Here is a 16,709-nt window from a genome sequence, read left to right as displayed (position 1 = left end):
GGCCAGTGAACATTGCTTTCTGAATAATAAAATATTTGTTGTTGTCTCTCACTATTCTATGTTCTGGGTATCTTTCTTCGCATATTCTGTATTTGGGTATCTTTTGCAGGTTAAGAGCATAACAAGTGGTATCAGAGCACTTTCCAGGGCCGGTGGGATCTCCATTTCTTAGCAAAAAAAAATTTGGCTAGAGACGTGTTCCGACGTCTTTAAACCACGGGATCTGTCGTTGAGCGCATAAACCTGTAGATTTGGGGAGGCATGCACGCAGGAAATACAAGAGGTGGTCACACTTGTTGGACTCCCTTGTAACCCTTGTGGGTACCCCTTCGAGTAGTAGCGCATTAGACAGAACCGCGTACGGACTGTTTTCCACGTACCTTCTGGGTATATCGGAAGCCCCTTAGCTCCTCTGCAACCTCGCCATATATAAACCGTCGGTCGTCTTGCTGCTACAATACACCAATAACAGCACTCAGAGAGATTACTCGCCCGTACGATAAGGTAGTCGGGTTGTACGGCTAAGGGTACGGTTGATCCTCCTTAGTTAGAGCCCTGAAACATTGGGTCGAGTACTACTATCAGACCCTTATGTATATTGCGATCTGTAGCACCTGACACTCCTCGAGACCATAGTTCCCTTTTTTATCTGGGGATCACACATCATCTCTGCCAGATCCGCCCCCGCAAAGGGGTGTAGCAGCAGCAGACATCAGTCCCGCAGTTCCGAGTTAGTAGACCAACCATTCCGATCTATTAGATCCATCAGATCTGCAGCAGCAATCTGTTCCGCCACTCAGAGCTATCCGATCCGCCATTCAGATCTCTCAGATCCACCTGATCTGAGTAGTTGTGTGGGGTTCCTATACCGGGGCATGATTTTCGCAGGACTTTTGGTAGCATTGACATTTTGAGGATTCGGCTACTGCAGTATTCCTAAGGAAGGAGTAAATCTCCATTAAGAGTTTTCAACAAAAGAAAAAGATCTCCCGGGGTGCTTATTGGTGATCTAGCCCATCAGAATCAGGACAAAGAGCTGAGCACGGTGGTACCATTCAATTCTTAGTGGAAAAAAAAAAAATTGGCGGTCCCAATTTTCAAGAACATCAGGTCGGTGCATGGTAGAAACTAGAGCTCAAGCTATGGCCAATGAGAGGATGGACAAACTTGAAGAATCCTTGAAATCCCTCCAAATTCAGCTTGACCGACTAACTAGCATAATCCCGAAGGGCAAGGAGGAAGCCCATGAGGAGGCGTATATTGGCAATGGACACAGTGAGGTTGAGTCTCGCCACTCTCTTCACCTCGGGGGCCCCCACCAACAATCCCGTCCGCGACCTCCCAAGTTGGATATGCATAAATTTGATGGTTCTCACCCAGCAGCATGGATAGCACAAATGGAGCAGTATTTTAATCTGAATAACATCTTAGATAATGAGACTCAGCTTATGATGGGGAGCATGTACTTGGACAATGAAAGGTGGCAATGGTGGGAATGGCATCAACGTTGCAATGGACCTTTTATGACTTGGACCTCCTTCAAAAAAGCTCTTACAGAACGCTTTGACCAGGAATCTTTTTTTTTGGGTCGTCTTACTAAGCTCCGACAGACTGGCATAGTGGATGAATATATTACAGCCTTTGAAGCCTTATCCTTCCGCACTAGGGGTCTCTCAGATGTGTTCTACACTGAATGTTTTATCAGCGGTCTTAAAGAAGCCATAAAAGCCCACGTCTTACTGCACCACCCTCCCACATGGACGGAGGCTTGTAAGGTAGCTCGTAACGTGGAACGTGCGTTAGCAGCCCAGTACAATCGCCCAATTTTCACCGATAAGGGTCGCCCCCCACAGGCTCACAGCACGACTCAAATACTTAAGGTTCAAAAGGTGTCACCTGCAGAAATGGTCGAAAGAAGAAAGCAAGGATTATGTTACTACTGTGATGAAAAATACTCCCCAGGTCATAAATGCAAGGAGCCCAAATTTTTTCAAATTGATGCCACTGATTATAGCTCATCGGAGGAAGATCCACCACTGGAGGAACAGGAGGCAGTAGAAGAGGACAACCAAAAGGACAATGTCCCTAACGAACAAGTTATTTCGCTGCAAGCTTTGGCAGGGATTTCTTCACCTCAAACTCTCAAAATCAGAGGTTTTATTAAACATCGCCCAGTAGTAGTCTTGATTGATAGTGGAAGTACAAATAATTTCATCCATCAAAAAGTCGCGGAAGCAGTGCATTTTTTTGTACGAGCAGTTTCTAACTTCCAAGTCCAAATTGCGGATGGGGGCACAATGAAATGTGAAGGCCATTGTGAAAATGTCAAACTTCAAATGGGGGATTATCAGTTGAAGACCCACATGTTTGCCATACACATGGGAGGGTGCGACATTGTCCTCGGCGCTGAATGGCTTCGCACTATTGGGCCAATCACAATGGATTTCCAGGAGTTATATATGAGTTTTAAGCAGAACAACTCCACACATACCCTCCGTGGACTCCAGGCGGGAGCTCCCTCTATCATCAGCTCGCATAGGATGGAAAAATTGCTAAAAAAGGGCCATCATGGAGTTATAGCTCAATTTAATGCCATCTAGGCAGTTGAAACCAAGTCTCTATCGATTCATCCTGAGATGCAACAGATTTTAAATAACCATCTGCCGGTCTTTGACAAGCCTCATGAGCTTCCACCCTCGAGAGGGGAACATGATCATAACATCACCTTGGTTCCAGGGGCCTAACCCCCAAATGTGCGCCCATACAGATATCTGTTCACCCAAAAGAATGAAATAGAAAAAATAATCAAGGAACTTTCGGAAGAAGGTGTCATTTGTCCCAGCATTAGTCCTTATTCATCATCGGTGGTCATGGTGCTCAAGAAAGATGGGGAGTGGCGGATGTGTCCAGACTTCAGGGCCCTCAATAAGTTGACAGTCAAAGATAAATTTCCCATCCCGGTGGTTGACGATTTGCTGGATGAACTCAATGGGGCTCAATTCTTCACTAAGCTGGATCTTCGCTCAGGCTACCACCAAATTCGCATGAAGGAAGTCGACATTCAGACTGCTTTCCAAACTCATGAAGGCCATTATGAGTTCATTCGGTTTTTGTAATGCCCCATCTACTTTTCAGAGCCTTATGAACCACCTTCTCAAACCATATCTCAGGAAATTTGTCCTTGTCTTCTTCGATGAAATCCTCATCTATAGTTGCACTTGGGCCGCACATATTCAACATGTAGATCTACTCTTGCAACTGCTCCGCAAGCATAAATTATTTGTCAAGATGTCCAAGTGTTCGTTTGGCATGGAAGAAGTTGAGTATTTGGGCCACATTGTGGGGCGTGAAGGTGTCAAGGTGGACCCCAAAAAGATCCAGGCAATGCAGGATTGGCCTCAACCTAAGACCTTTAAGAGCTTGAGAGGATTTTTGGGTCTCATAGGCTATTATCGCAAATTTGTCCGCAATTATGGTTGCATAGCGAAGCCCCTCACTCAACTCCTGAAGAAAAATTCATTCTTCTGGAATGAGGACGCACAACAGGCATTTACAACTCTCAAAAATGCCATGTGTTCCACTCCAGTCTTAGCACTACCTGACTTCACCAAATCTTTTGTCATTGAATGTGATGCTTCAGGTACGGGTATTGGGGCAGTCTTAATGCAGGAAGGGCGCCCTTTGGCCTTCACAAGCCAACAACTAAGTGGGAAGAATCTGGGCCAATCTACCTATGAGAAGGAAATAATGGCCATTTTACATGCAGTAGAGACCTGGCGACCTTACTTATTGGGGCGACGTTTCCAAATCCGCACAGACCATCACAGTATTAAATATTTTTTGGAGCAACGCCTATCCTCCCCACAACAAAATAAATGGCTCGCCAAAATGTTGGGATATGATTATGAGATCATTTACAAGAAAGGGCAAGAAAATAGTGTAGCAGATGCATTATCTCGCCAATTTGAGGAGGAAAGTACCCTGCTAGCAATTTCCCTTCCCATTCCATAATGGATTGAAGAAGCTTGCAGGGAATGGTTTTCACAACCCGGGCTCTCCCAACTCATTTCTCAATTGCAGGTGGGTCCAAATTCCACCAAGGGCTACTCGTGGCAGGATGAGATTCTTCGCTACAGGGACAGAGTCGTAATATCACCAACATCCACCCTCAAAAGTCGCATTTTGGCAGAATTGCACTCATCCCCCATTGCAGGACATTCAGGCTTTCAGAAGACGTATGCTCGCACCAGAAGATCATTTTTTTGGACAGGCATGAAAAAGGACATCCTCACTTTTGTAGCAGAATGCAATGTCTGTCAACGCCACAAAGGGGAGACTGTCAAAGCACTAGGCACATTACAACCGTTGCCCATCCCGGCAGTAATATGGACGGAGGTTTCTATGGATTTCATTACAGGTCTTCCAAAGTCAGGAAACAAGTCAGTCATCATGGTGGTTGTGGACAGACTTTCGAAGTATGCTCATTTCTGCGCCCTACCCCACCCGTTTACACCGACTTTGGTCGCTCAATCTTTCATGGATCAGATCTTCAAATTGCATGGCATGCCCACTTCTATTGTGTCCGATCGCGACCCGATCTTCACCAGTAATTTTTGGCAGGAACTCTTCAGGCTACAAGGCACCCAACTAAAACTCAATACTTCTTATCATCCACAAACGGATGGTCAAACGAAAGCCGTCAACAAATGTCTGGAAACCTACCTTAGGTGTTTCACTTCAAAAAAGCAACATCTTTGGGTACAATGGTTACCTCTGGCTGAATGGTGGTATAACACCAACTATCATGCCACCACCAAAATGACTCCCTATGAAGCAGTATATGGTCAACTCCCTCCTTCCCCTACTTCTTATATCAAGGGGGGCTCAAAGGTACAAGTAGTGGATCAACTCCTACAAAACCACGCAACCATGCTCGCCCATCTTAGAGAGAATCTTCATCAAGCTCAAAACCGCATGAAGCAACAGGTAGACCAGCATCGCTTAAAGCGCCAATTTCAAGAAGGGGATCAGGTCTTTTTGAGGCTGCAACCATATAAGAAAACATCACTCAAAGACAAGGGTTGTCAAAAACTATCTCCAAAATTCTATAGACCATATCAAGTACTTCAGCGCATTGGAGAAGTCGCCTACAAGCTGGCTTTGCCGCCTACTGCAAAAATCCATCTAGTTTTCCATGTCTCATGCCTCAAGAAAGTGATTGGGAACAATTGCAAAATTCAAACCAGTCTACCTGAATTGGACGAGGAAGGGTCAATCTGGCTCCAACCTGAACAGATCCTAGACACACGGGAAAGGCATCTGCGTGGCCGCATGATTAGGGAAGTTCTCGTCAAGTGGAAAGACACCTCTCCGGAAGATGCAACTTGGGACCCAGCCACTATTCTTCAGCAGTTTCCGCAGCTTCAGCCTTGAGGACAAGGCTATTCTTAAGGGGGAGGGCATGTTAGGGTCCCACCCTAACCCCCTTATTTATGTAGTGGGATCGAGTCATAGTAAAGAGCCAATAAAGCCCATATTAATAATTGTAAGTGGTTAACCCGCAATTAATGACGGGACCACAGTTAGTTGCAAATGGGCTATGGTATTAGATAGATGGTATTAATAAAACCCATGGTATTGATCCATGGTATTGCATGTATGAATCATATATAAAGGATAGAGACTCCCTGCGAGGAGCATCGTGTCTTATTTCTGTATCGAGCTCTGCTCTATTGGAGGTTGCCCCCTCGAAGAGGCCAGTGAACATTGCTTTCTGAATAATAAAATATTTGTTGTTGTCTCTCACTATTCTATGTTCTGGGTATCTTTCTTCGCATATTTTGTATTTGGGTATCTTTTGCAGGTTAAGAGCATAACATTGTTAACTCTTTCAAACCAACCAAGAAAATGGCAGTGATAATATTTAGTTATGCATCCAACAATGGGCTTTAAAAGTTACAATAAATATTCGTTTTTCCATGTATTTTTACTCTAATATAAATGTAATGAACTAAGATATACTACTAGCATCCAATATAGATTCATCTTAACCACAAATCTAGTAAACACCAAGACAGATCAAATCTCTTAAAGTGCAAACCTCTTTTAAAATTTGAAGATTGAGAAAAGGTTTGCACCTAGAGATTTCATCTCTCTCGGCGTGTTGTTAGTATATATATATATATATATATATCCAACAAGGGCGCCTGAAGTGCAAAACCGTTTTTAGGATGCAAAGTTTGAAAAATGGTTTGCACATAGATATTTCATATATATATATATATATATATATATATATATATATATATTGCATTTCAGAAATCATAAATGAATTCAACCCCTAGCAAATTACTTCGGGTACTTAGATTGTATAGACTAAGCAACTTAAACTTTCAATTCCAACAAATCTTTGTTGGATTTTAAACAAAATTAACCAAAAAATATACCTGCCAAAAAACAAATAAGGATCAAAATGTGGAATAGTAAAACTAATTGAAATTTTTGAACCATAAAAAATATTTTTCAATTAATATATATAATATATACTTATTTTTCTAACCATATCTAATATATACAAAGTTTATATTAAAATAATTTACTTAACATGTTTATTGAATATTTTATCTATGAGCCACATTGAATTTTTTATTATTATTAATATTTTTTAAATGCCATATATCAATTTTATATTAAGATTTGAATCCTTATTATTCTGATCTATTTGAGCATTGAACTATTTTATTGTGTTGAAAAAAAAAATGAACTTTTTTTTCTTTACATACATATACACTAATAAATTAGTTAATATGGATATTCAAATAATTTATCAAGATTCTTTATCAAAATATTCTTAAAAAATATAAGAATTATAAATCTTCCTCGTACTAAAAATGAAAAAAAAAAAAAAAAATAGTTTTAATCATTTTTCTCTCTTTAAAATTGATATATTTTTACAACAATTAATGGAGCAAATATTGAGAGATGGAATTATTCATGTTTTATGTTTCTTTTAATTAAAACTCACCAAATATGCCTATTCATTTCTTTTATTCATTGACATTGTTTTTTTATTTTAAAAGTTTAATTTTTATTTTAAAAGAAACACATGTCAACTCAAGATTCCCAGAAAGAATTATAGATCTTCATAGCTGGTTGTAGAATGAATCGAAACTTTTTAAATATAAAAAAGCACTCATGCACTTACAGTGTAATATTTACATAAGGAAAAAATTAAAAACAAAACAAAACAAAAGTAAGGTTTTGGGTCTTGGGATTCAGACTGAAGTCAAATAATAGTAGTAGTTATTATTATTATGACTATTATTGACTAATTTCTTGTTAATAGTGTCCAGCTGAAATCTTTGTTAATAGTGTCCAGCTGAAATCTTCTTTAGGTGAACGGGACTAATCTACATGGACAAAATTACAAGATACCTCATCCACGAAGATGGAAAAGCATCCTTGAATTTCCCCCAATAAATTTTCCAATTAAAAAAAATAATAATAATAATAATAATTTGACACCATCTCTCTTAAATATACAGCATATAATAGTATACTTATTCTGTGTCAAACATTGCCAGAGATGCAATTCTGTGAGGGGCGCCTCATTGAGTTACAATGTTAAAGACAACGATTTCTCCAAAGAATTACATGTCAGCAGTTGAATAGAACTGATTTGTTTTATCATACCACAGAATCACTTGCACGTAGATTGGAAAACGCTAACCCCACTGTGCATGCCACGATCACAGAATGTTAGTGCTATCTACCTTGTTTATTGAAATATGCAGATGTAAAATCGATGCATAAAGATCCATCATATTTAACATTAGAGGTGTTACAGCTGTAGTTAGCATAACCCAGGAGATCGTCAAGGAATGAAGGAATCTATTTCAAGGAGTTAAATGACGTTGCTAATAGCCCATATCTTTTAGGGTTGTGACCTCAGCTACCAAGCTCCACCGAGCATAGATATCTCATCTATCGCTTCTTCAGACATCGATCCCATTTCAAAAGAGAACAGTTGCATTCCAGACCCTAAAACAGTTTGCAATTTTGTGAAGAAGCTTTCAGAAGTATGGGAATTAAAAATCATTAAACTGTCTCCCAGGAGTAAAGGGGCAAATGTCGAGTGACTGGGTCCTACAGCTATGGCCAGAAGAATATTGGCCCTTGTGATGAAAGAGTCAATAAACTTCTTCCTCAGTAGAAAAGGCTACACTGCTTTGTTGTTCCAATTGAGGGACGGACAAAGATTCAATTTTCTGAAGCAGCCCTTACATTCTTGGATCTTTAGGGTTTTATCTGAATCACTGGAAACATAAATAGCCCTGAGGAAGACATCCCTAAGTCAGAGCCACTGTGGGTTTGCCTCCCACATCTTCCGCTAATATTTTCGGACGACCCAACCATCCAGGTTATTGGCAAAACAACATCAAAAGGGTTCTGCACAAACCATCCCAAAGGCATGCCCGTGCATGATCCAAAAATTTACTGGATTTACACTAAGAGACTAGAGAAAATCATTCAGAGTCATCAAATCTGAGTTTTGAAATTTACGCGTGCATTTTGAAGGATTTAATCACTCCTACAGTATTTAGCTGTGCTTAAAATCTGTGGCTAAGTTACCGTGCAAAGAAAAAACTGCAATAGAGAACTTTGCTACATACCACATATTAGTGTGCAAAATTTCAAGACAAACGAATTTACCCCAGGTCTGACAGTTGCCCCAGGTCCATTACCTTTCTTGGCAATTGTGTTTTCATACCAGGATCTGAAATTGCTTTTTTGTTCCGCTGGAATTTTGTTATAGACTTGCTGCCACCTGTGCCATTGAAGGGCCTTTTGAAAAGATTGTTTATGGATCAGTGCCCCTGCGCACAGATTTGTGTTCAAAGTCAACTTTGAAAAGGGATTACTAGAAGCCATTCAGCTGAATCTGGATGGATGGTATCATCTTCAGGGACTGGATTATCAGCACCTCTCATTCAAGTGCAATTCTGGCCACCAATAAAACCACTTTGGCAGAGACTGCAAGAAAGAGCCAATACCCCCTATTCCATCCCTCAACGGAAAATGCAATCAACCAACACCCCTATTCCATCCTTCAACAGAAAATGCGATCAACCAACAGAAGGAAGTGCAAGAAACCAATAGATCTGCCTACTCAGCTCATCGCTATCTTGAACGCCAGCAAACCACTGAAGTTGTAACAGAGGAGCAGCCAGGCAAGAGTGTAGATCCCCAAGAAAATCACTCTGAGAAAGATGGGCACCAAGAAGAGGAGGAAATGGAGAGGAAAGAAAGTAAGTGATGCAAGAGTGTAGATTCCCAAGAAAATCACGCTGAGGAAGATGGGCACCAAGAAGAGGAGGAAATGGAGAGGAAAGAAAGTAAGTGGATGATGAATGAAATCGAGCAAGAAGGGGGTGTTAGTTTTCCTGTGAACCTAACACCTGGCAAACCATTTACTTTAGCAGATTACAGAACTATTGAATGAATTGCACAGCTAGGTTCCTAACATTAAATTAGCAAAGCAAAATAGAACCAATCTCACAAAAATTGACACAACAGATTCTGCCCAATCAAATCAGTTCATCATTAACCTAGGTGGGCTTCTCGGATAATGGTCCAACTAAGAAACACATGTACAACATTGGATCTGATCCAGTTGATCAAGCCCTCCTTGGCTGTATGGATTTCCTTGCTGCCCATTTCCTCGGACCCAACACACTAGAGTATTACACTGCTCATTGAGATGCCTCTCTCTGTCTCATGTTGTTGTAAGGGTGTGTCTTCTCCTTCTCCTTAGCCTTGCTTTTATAACTTTTCATTGAGCCAAATCCCTAACCCTAATCTCCAAAGTAATTGATGGCCAAGATTAGATCTGACCTTACTTGAGATCAAGGGCTAAGATTAAAACATAATGACTAAAGTAGATACTTCATTTTTTCTAATGTTTCTTTAGCTCAATTAGCCAAGATGATAATGATGTGCTTTTCCTAAGGCTTTTCCTAAGTTAGACTTAGGCTAAGTTACAAATGCAACTTGCTCTCACTAGAGCAAGTATCTAAGAAGACTTTGAGCAACTTTTGCACGCCTAGACACTTAAGCCTGTGCAGAACTACCTACTCAAGCTACAAACATCCACACTCCCCCTTAGCAAGGGAGGTACTTCTACCCCCTGAAACTGGCTTCAATCTTGGAATTGCATTCGTCGCCATGGATGCTCCCTCTAAATAGGAAGCCTTCCCTGCAACCTGATCTAGAAATATCATCAAAGTCGTGCTACCCTTGGATTGATTCCTAGAAGCCTTCTGCTCTTGAAAATCTTGTACGGTCATCTCATACCAAGCAACCTTCTTGACAGACTCGGAAGAATTTATTCACTGCTCCTCTCCACCTGAACTTGAATGCTAACTCGCTCTAAGTTGCTCAACCTTCGAAGTTTCCCTCTCCTTGTTCTCTATCATTAATCTGTTTTTTTCCATTGCTTGAATACGCTGGCCCTTTAGCCTATACAGGTTGCTCTCTCTAACTCCAATGATGTGGCCCTCATCAGAGGTAGATCCCATGGGTCTCTGATCAATGCCTATCTATCCTAGAAGGTTAAAACGCTACACAAAACCCCTTCTTCTCTATCGTAGATACTGAGAGAAAACTCCACTTGAATTATGGCACCCATAGTATGTCCTTCACTTCCAACATGCCTCCTAACTCAAGTTAGAATATCACTACTTCGACCCCCTTCATTGCATGTTTGGTATCAACACCAAACTCCACATGCAGTTCTAAGTCCCACTTGGTCAGGTTGTCAAATAGCTCTTGTTCCCTTGTAATATGTTGTGTGGCTCCATTGTCTAGTAGCCATGCACAAAGTAGTAAGGCACCTAAGGAAAGGTAGGAAACAAGTGTGAATTCGGTTTCAAACTTCCTAGCAAACTCTTGAGTTGTTGCCGACGCAACTACAGCTTGTCGCATCCCTTTTCCACCTTTCTTTCTCTCCAAACATTGTGAAGCATAATGTCCCATCTTATGACAGGAAAAACACTTGACCTCAGTCAAGTCCTTCTTGGACTGTGAGGTTGACTCCTCACCCCTACTACTTGAATCTTGGCTCCTCATTGCTCGATTGGCAAGAGCAAAATTTTCATCATCCTCGCTGTCACGCCCCAGCACCTGCGGTAGTCTTCCAACCGCTTATAGCGAGGTGCGGCACCACCGAACGCTTTCTTTTCACCAATACTAACATTCATGGACTACGCCTAATTCACTTGTCCTTACTTAGTTTGTGTTTCGCAACCAAGTAAACTTGCATTTAACCTTTATACCAATGAACACCCATACTCATTCATTATCCACAGCAATTATAAAAGACAATAACAATTGCATAGTATAAAGGGGAGGGGCAACTCCCGAACAAGTCTGCCCAAATATATATTATAAGCAATCTTTCTTCATAATACAATCATACAAGTAATGCTTGGCAAGCTCCAAGCCAATACTTAGAATATTTTACAACATAGGCAAAATCAGCCTTTTACAATAACATGTGCACACCTTGCACAAAGGATGAGTGCCCACCCGGGTCACCAAGACATCCTTGTCAAGTCCAACACAAATCTGCTCTTCGACCGAACACTGGGCACACCTTGCCCACGCCTTCACCCAACCTCCAAGTACGAACTTCCCTTATGCGCATTCAAGACAAGCGCATGAGCTATGCGCTCAACACTTGTTACTTCTGCGCCTTAGAAATCTGCGCACTTCCTTAGAGCGAAGTTGCTTGTCCAAGATCGATGTCCAAATGAGGCTTAACGCATTTGTATATATACACATTCCTGCGTGTAGGTAGTGTGGGCGGTGGCTCTCCAGCCGACCCCCAAAACTAGCCTAACATACCCCTACGTGCGCCCTTTCATAAGTCGGCCTGCCCACATGGTCGCTCCACGCACAAGGGTATAAACCTTCCATCGCATTCGTTCATGCCTTAGCCATTTTTCATGTCGCACCGTTCGTCGCACTTATGTCGCACTTCCATGTCGCATTGCCCGCCCGTCGTGCAGCCCGCGCCCGCCCGTCGTGCAGCCCGCGCCCGCCCGCGCGCCCGTCGCCCACCTGTGCGCCCATCGTGCACGGTGACTCGCCCGGCGCCCGTTCGCGTTTGCGCCCGAAGGCCTTACACCCGCTCTACTACTGTCCTCCAGACAATGACTTCTTGCATATCTATTTCTAGGTGAATCCATCCCATAGTCTACTCCAATCTGGTAGCTTCTCTTGTGCTAGAACACTTATCATAAAGCTATCCCAAGGTTTTATGAACCTGCTCAAGGCTATCCAAGCTCATCTCCAACTTGCATCCCTGTGAGGTATGATGCCATTGTGTCTAATTTAGTCACCTTGTTGTTCCTGAGCTTCTCCCTCAACACCGTTTTCCAATTTTGATTGTCACTCTAATATAGACTCATTAGATCAGTCCACATTTAATGGGCACTATTCTTCCCTGATATGTGAAGGATCACATGATCCTTCACCCCATCCATAATGGTACGTCTGGCCTTCACATCTTTCAAGTAGTGGGTTGCCAGAGTTGTAGCGTTTGAAGGAGCTGTAACCTAGGTGTTTACAAAATCCCATATCCAATTCGCCTTGAAAACCAACACTATCTTCTCCTTCCTGTTGGAAAATGCAAAGTAGCAGCTATTAATTCCAATTTTCCTTAACCTTAATATTTACTTGTGAATTTAGTTATTCTTCTTATGTTCTTTAGTTAGATCTTTTCATCAAACAAATATCAAGAACAGAAACAGTAACAACAAATGACACAAAAATTAGGCTCTCAACCGAGGCAAAATCCCTCCAAGAGGAAAACCCAGAAAACTCTTCTCTTCTTATAGAATCTGCTTCAAATGAGACAACAAAGACCCAATCCCTAGACCAAGTCCTCCTCCAAGTACCAAGTCAGCCCTTCCAACAAGTACTTCCTTTGATCTTGCTTCAAACCAACTTTACACTGCAACTTCAACCTACCAACTTCAATATTGCAATTTTTCTGTAACTCTGACCTTATAGTAGCTACACAGAAACCCAAACACAGCTCTTCTAGCAATCCTCCTTGAGCAAAACAAGACTTCCCAAGGTCAACGAAGTCAAACAGAGTACTCACTCTTTCTACAACCTAACGCTGCACCTGCAACTCGAATCTGCAATTTTGGTCCTTCTAGGAAGCTATAGAAACCCTAGATTTCTAACGTGCGAGAGAGATAGAGCCCAAAAACAAATATTTTGCTTCCTCCTTGGATTCCTCTTGCCTTCTAGACCTTCCCTCTTCTTTTTATGCTTCTCCCAGCTACAGATTGAACTTCTTCTTTTGAGATCAAACTTGTTGGTGAGTGAGTGCCAAATGAGGTCGAATTCCCTCCTTAAGGTCGACTTGTAGCTACCAAGGCCAACTTGTACTTTTGGAGTTTCCATGACCTTCTAGACTCAAAAGTAAATCTTTTTCCAATTACTTTTTGCCTAGAAGGGTCTTATAAACATGATCTTCACTCCGTTGACTCATGACAATAAGTCCTAAGACCTAACAAATCCTAGAAGCATGAAGAACATGCGTTTACCTAGAAGACCATCAATAATGAGCATGAAACCCATGCTTTTAAAATAATAACTTTTTCTTTTATTTTCTTGTTTGTTACATAGAATACATATTGAAATGAGTACAACAACAATTATGAACCCGAAACTAGTTACATTCTTCAACACTCCCTCTTAACTAGGGAGGTATTCATAATTGTATAATCAGTACAACATCATTCTCAAACTAAAGAATTCTCATAAGAAGAGTTGGATTGATAAGCAAACAATAAGCATCATTATTATGACCAGCATTGTCTTTGAGGCCTAACTAGATAAGCTCTATTTCATTCAAGAGCATTATGCTGGAAGTCTTTATGTGTTATACCACACTACCTCTACAAGGCACACACCCCATCCGAATGTTCACAAGGTATGTCCTTTTTGAACTATTCCTATCTGGATCTCCATTCCTGAGTCCTCAAAGAATATCGGTCCTCTTCGACCACTCTTCTCTTGGATTCCTATCTCATCCTCATAGAGTGTTGGTACCTTTCCTTTCATGGATTGTCCATCCTCAAGGAAATCACAAATGCTTATCCAATCCTCCAACATTCTCTTTACAACCTTTACCTGGTCTTACCAAATGAGAATGTTCATGTGATGTCCAACATCACTCCCTCTCAATCGGAGAGGACATCCCTATTCTCACATTTTGATTGGAGAATAGATCCTTGCTCCTATTTTAAGGAGACTCCTCTCAAAACCAGAGGAGATTCCATACTTCCTTTCAAACTTGGAAGTCAACACTACAAGTCTTATAGCTTGTCTTCGTCAAAGTGTCAGCCTCTTGATCTTCATAGCTACATGGCTCCCTCTTTCTTTCGCATTTCCTACATCGAGCTCGCTTCCTTATGAGGTATCATGGAGCCAACTTTACTCTTCAATCTTGCGACAAGATCCAGGGCATCTTTCCTGCTAATCACTTTCATCTTGTCACAATTGATAAAGGCATTGCACTGAGCCTTTCCATAGTTCCCTCATGAAAGTGATCTCCTTTGACCTTCAGGTTATCTTCAAGTTTCATCTTTCAAGTAAAAATCCACCCCTTTGTAAGCTAAATCTGCCCCTTCTTGTTTTCAAATTTATCATAGTTTTTGAATTCTATTTAGTTGCATTTCTTTTTTCAATTTATGAATTTCTTTCCCTTGAAATTTCATCATCCACCATGGCCCCAAAAGCAAAAGATAGAGCCAAAGATGTTGTATGGGTTCATTGTGATATTATTGATGGCAAATTGTGTTAGAAAAATAAAAAGGCAGAAAGATTTTCATATAGTGATAATTACTTGTGATATTCTTATGTTCTTTATTATGTTCTTCTTTTATCTTTTCATCAAGCAATCATCAAAGTAAAACATAAAGATTAGGGACACTAGAAGTAGGCACTCATCCATGGCTAAAACCCCTTTATCGAGCAAAAGCTAGTCAGAACTCTTCCTTCAATAAATTCAAATCAAGGTGAGATAGACCAAGATCCTAGACCAATAGACCTTCCTTCTCCACCAAGTCATCCTTCCAGTAGTTTCTTCTTGTTTAGCAACTTCAGCACGGCAACAATCCAAAAATTCAACTTCCCAGCTACAGAACTTCGACCCTCAGCAATAGAATTTTGACCCAGCAATAGAACCGCAGTTTCATCCGTCCAGCAACTTAAGTTCCTTCACACGTGTGAGATAAGAGAGAAAATTTCGACTTCTTGAGCTTGATAGAGATCTCCTTCTCCTTCGTTAGCCTTTTCCTCTTCTTCCCTTGAATTTCACACTTTCCCTGGCCCCAAAAGATTCAAGATCGAACTTGATGAGTGAGTGCTCCAAATGAGGTCAAGTTGTTGCCTTTATATAGGTGTTTTTGCCGCTTAGTTAGGCCAACTTGTCCAATTTGAGGCCAACTTGGTGGAGGAGGCCTAGAAGACCTAATTTACATTAAAATAAATTTATTCTTAACAAACGAAGCCCAAGAAAGGTCTAATACAATATTACATGGACAAGGACACTTGACATAAACCCTAGAAGCCTTCAATGGAGGCTTTGACCTAAAAACATCCAATCATGAAACCTGTAATGTCCCCAATTAGTAATTTTACTAAGGGAATTCTCAATTTTGCAACTTTTGGCAGTTAATAAATATTTGGCATATAAACTTAGGAAAAATGGGTGAAAAAGGAAAATATATAAAGGTGCCACCCCCAAACATTAGAAAATCCAAGAAATTCGATGGGAAGGGGGGAGTGGGGGCCACTCCAAAGAAATACGCACCCCTTAGAGGAATTCTTTAAGAGCAATTTTATATCTGGCAAGCTGATGTCATTTTTCTAACATCCATTTGATTTGCAGGATTACTTGGTGTTTCACTTTGAAACATTTCATTTTTTAGAGCAAGTATTATTTATTTTGAAGAAATATTGAAGGCATTGGTTTTATATGCTTATCTTTGATTTATGTGTTGATGGTTATTGAGAATATATTTCATTTCATATTGCTCATCATATTTGTTGAAACTTGCTCGTAATCTCAAAGTAATCCAATTGACTTTAACATCTCCTAGAAACCTCAAATCATTTTTCACTTAGTTTTTCACTTATGGACCCCCCCCTAGCTTACCTAGGAGAAAGCTTAAATTGAGAGAGTTGGGAATAGGTGACAGCCCCATCTCTTGATTTTGCCACCAAGCACACCTTGTGGAGTTAAGGGATTTTCTCACTAACTTAGGTGTGTGTGTAAAGCGGCAACAACAAGCATATAATACATACAAATCTTGATATGAGAGGGAAATCAAACATAAAAAAGTTAACAAGGAGCAAGATACTTATCATTAGGTAAAATGGTGAAAGCTCCCTCTTAATCCAATCTTTCTGAGGGATACCTACAACTTATCAAAATAATTCAAAAATGTTCTAACATAACATGCTAGACCTAGAAATTCTAGCAATCAAAACAAAACAATACAAAACTTAGTATAGAAGACTAGCAGGGATAAGTAAGAGAGGACTTAGTAGTATAAGTCCTTGAATTTTGATTCCTCAGTTTTGTTCTTCTTAGGTGGAGCTTCATCGTTAATATTTGCTTGTTCCCT

This window comes from Pinus tabuliformis, chromosome 7, assembly GCF_031772625.1.
Source record: "Pinus tabuliformis cultivar Carrire ecotype Pingquan chromosome 7, CPIR1, whole genome shotgun sequence".
NCBI classification, from domain to species: Eukaryota; Viridiplantae; Streptophyta; class Pinopsida; order Pinales; family Pinaceae; genus Pinus; species Pinus tabuliformis.
Note: the sequence above shows the minus strand (reverse complement) of the source record.